Source organism: Aptenodytes forsteri, unplaced genomic scaffold, assembly GCF_000699145.1.
Source record: "Aptenodytes forsteri isolate BGI_AS27 unplaced genomic scaffold, ASM69914v1 Scaffold349, whole genome shotgun sequence".
In the NCBI taxonomy this organism is placed as follows: Eukaryota; Metazoa; Chordata; class Aves; order Sphenisciformes; family Spheniscidae; genus Aptenodytes; species Aptenodytes forsteri.
This window is the reverse complement of record NW_008794452.1, coordinates 58,955-63,005: the sequence shown is the minus strand read 5'-3', so window position 1 is coordinate 63,005 and position 4,051 is coordinate 58,955.

The following is a 4,051-nucleotide window of genomic DNA, read 5'->3' as shown; positions in this document are numbered from 1 at the left end:
ATGGCGGCAAACTTTTTCTGTTGTGCTGTTGTGACAGGACAAGGGGGAATGGCTTTAAACTAAAGATATAGACTAGATATAAGGAAGACATTTTTTACACTGAGGGTGGTGAGACACTGGCACAGGTCCCAGAGAGGTAGAGGTCCCTTCCAACCCAAACTATTCTCCGATTCTATGATTCACAGAGAAATATTTCTGAGGATCTCTCTGCAAAGATCTAATGGCTGAAGGTGTCATTATAGAAAAATATAGTCAATGTAGCGCAAGTGCAATATCACAAGACAGTTATAAAAAAAACCTTTCACTGCTGACAAAATGACTGGAGAATTACATTTAAAATACTTTTCCTAGTTTATAGTGTTAATTTGATAAATTTCAAGGCTGGGTTATTCGTAATGGAACTGTCACTTTCAAACTCACAGGAGGTCACTATATCCCAAACACTGCTTCTGCTGTTCTGTCAGAGATCATTTAGTTTTTATTTCAACCATCGTGATTGTAGGTGTGTGTAGAGAAGGGGATCAGAATAACTTATTCAGAGCAGTGTAAGGTACTATTTGATGAAAAGTGGAGGATCCTGGATAAGAATCCCTAAACTGATACTTAGGGGATTTTAAGCTCTTTGTGTATCTCATTTGGAGAAAGGCTTTATTACTGTAGGGCAGCTGGATAAATCATTCTGAGATTTTTGTATTGCCCATCCCTTTCACACCTGCATCACTTCCAGCCCATCTCCGCATTTGCTGCTCACTGGAACTGTAACAGCTCTACTGTATTCACTCTAAGAGATTTTAAAAAATCATGTATGCCACTTCCTTTTGTCAGGAGGATTTATTATCAGCTTTGAATCTATGAAAGAAATGTACACCAACAGTCACAAAAATAATCTCTGGAAATGCTGACATTATTTAAACTGTGCTGTGTACATTGCACAGAGCTACACAGATAGGAGACTCCAGTTAGGACAAGAAATTTTGACAGTATACTACTATGTGAGGTTATAGATTATCCTTGCAACTTTTTTGTCTGCCATATCCAGTTTCAGAAAGAGAGAAAAGTGTAAAAGTGGAAAGGGCATAAAAGGGAGAAGAAAGAAGGGCATAGACCTTTAATACAGGTGCCAGCTGTAGCTCAGGGATTTGGAAAGCAGAGGGAGCTCTGTAAGCAAGATCACTTTTTTGAGGAAAAAGTAGCTTATTGCATCTTACAAGCAGCAAGGAGTAAAGATCCTGGTTAAATCTGATTATTGGCTAATGATAGAAGAGAACATAAAAGACAAAGGCCCCCTCCATCCTTTGTAATTTTTACTTGTTTCTGAGATCAGTCCTTTCCTCATGGTGCCTGCAAATGTGCAGAAGATCTTAGGCAGCCAAAATATCTACAATTCAGCAGACCTGCTGTCCATTACAATTAAAGTGACTTCATAAAAGGACCAGTTCCTTTATAAATCCATTTCAAACATGCACATTTAAACATAGTATTGAATACATCTGTAGATTTTTGTGTACAAAATTTGTTTTCATCTGTGATTCCCAAAGTAACACACATCTTTACTATCAGTGAGATTATTATTGAAATTATCATTACCAGGTCATCTGAATGTCCTACTTAACATCCTAATAAAGTTAGGATATTCTCTTTCTCCTTGTAATATTTTTAGCAGCTGGCTGAATGCAAGATTAAACAACCATCTGAACAAGTTGAAAGAATAGTTAAGATTATTATATCAATTCCATTTTTAATGTTCTTGTAACAGAGCTTTCCTTATGACTCTGAGTCACTTCTTTGCCACTTTGTTATTCTTGTAGTCTAACTATAGCTTACAGATTCAAAATATAACCCCAAATATTTTGTTTTACCTTTGACAGTGGAATCTGAGTTGATCTGTGCTTTGGAGAGGATCAAGGGGGGGGGGGAAGTCTTTCTGCTGCTTAAATGACAGGATCTTGCAAACCACACTGATACCACGGCAGCTCAGCTTTTCTTGTCCAGGAAAACAAACAAACCAAGCAACCAACGAACCTATAATCAGCTTATCCCAAAGAGAACATCATCCTAAAGGCTGATTTCACTCAGTTACACAAACAGTATACTCTCAGACTCTTGGAAATGTTACACAAAAAATACTCTGCTTACCTATTGTGTTCCTGGCTGGATGATCCCCAGACCACTCGCTTTCTTTGCCGAAAAAGCATAAAATAAACCAACATAGACTTTTCAGATCTCTGCAGACAGATGAAAACCAAAACTGTGCAACCAGTTTAACAGGACAGAACTGATTTTTCCATATGGCTCCTGAACAGACATAGTAACTAAAATGCTTGCAGTCTTTCAAGAAAAGAAAAGAAAAAAAAAAAGAGAGTGTTTTGGTATTTTCTTAAGTTGGGTGTTTTCAAAGGTTATTTTAAACTTGCATAATTTTGATTGTTGCTCTTTCAGTTCTAGAGTTTCTTCTGGAGGGCTGCGAAGCACATTCGAGTGCGCTGCCTCCAGACAGCAGGACTTTATTCCTGCACAGAGTGTCAGCCAGACTGTTAGAGCAGCCTAATCCCAGCGGTGGCTGACCGGAGAGCAGGTCTTTGACAGAAATGCACAGTGAGGAGGAGGGGGTGAGATGGAGAGAGCAAACACTGTTAACCCTTGTTAGCCCTTAATACAAGCCAGCCAGGGGCACACCAATCTCCTCCAGAAAACTGGTTTTGCGTTAGTAGCTTGATGGCCCTTCCATGGAGCATGTGATCTCCTTGCCCACAGCACTGCAGAAGTTTCGGATAGTTTCAGGTGTACCGTGCTTCTGGTGTGTTTTTTATGGCCCAACAGGTGCTGACTGGTTCACAGAAGGGAAGGCAGAAAAGCTGTAAGGGAGGGAACGCTCTGCATTTTTTAAGCAGACTGGAATTAGCAATCCTTTGAAGACTGTCAGGAATCTACTGAATAGAGCTGAGCAGATTTCTTGGCTTGCGGAGGCTGTGTAAGAAAGAAACTCCAAAAGTGTATGGGCTGGGGGAGTGTTTCTGGTGTGAAAGTATTGTGGCTGAGGGAGCAGGCAGGAAAAGGGTGCATGGGAAATGGCTCACAGCAAGGGCAAACAATTGCTTCTGCAGTTGGGGCTACAAAGCAGTTGTAGCAAAGCCATGGTCCTGAAAGGGCCTGCTTCTGCTGAGCAAGAGCAGTGTATGGCCAGGATTCATGTGCCACTTGTACTTCTTGGCCTCTTGGCCTGAAATATCAGGAAAGGAGCCCTGGGGTTGTCCCTGTGGGGATGTGTACTCAGCTTCTTCAAGTCTGCCCAGAAAGGCAAGCCCCAGAAACCTGCATGAGCTTCTAGGCAGGCACTTTGCAGGGAGCGAAGACAGAGTATAGTAGGGAGGCTAGGCCTCTTATTTATTTATTTTAAAATAAAGTCTCTTGTTCATTGTTTGAAGAGAGTGACTCGCAGTCACCCTTTACCATTGTCCCCCTGAATATGAAGATGTATCAAGCCTTCCCAAGACTAAAAGTTTGCTAAGAAGAGGGGCAGGTGAGGGAGAAGTGGAAAGAGGCTTCAACAGATTCTGTGTAGCAGATCCTTATGAAAATGTAAATTTGCTTATCAACTGATGTGATGGACAGAAATATTTAGAGTGTGTTTACTCTCACTGCAGAAGATGGCAGAAATAATTATGATGAAGTTCATCAAAGGTTTGCTAAAAATTTATTTACAGAAAAATTTTGCTGAGCAACTGGGCCTTTAAAAAAGGGACAGCGTGTGGGAGCCTTGATACAGGCACTGTATGATCAGAGTATTGGCACTGTCAAGCTAGGAAAGGACATTGCAAGATGTATGCTAGACAACTAGCAAAAGTAGGGTAAATAGCAAATAGGATCTTTCAGAAAAATTGTCATTCTGGTGTGAAATCCAGAACAGGTAATGTCTGGGTAACAGACATGGGAACTAATGAAAATATAAGCACCTAGCCAGAAGCAAAACCGTTCCCCTAGTGAAGGAGAAGCATGAGAAAAAGGTGCTGCGAAGTCCAGTAAGTTCAAAGAGCAGGCCTGGAAGAGGGAA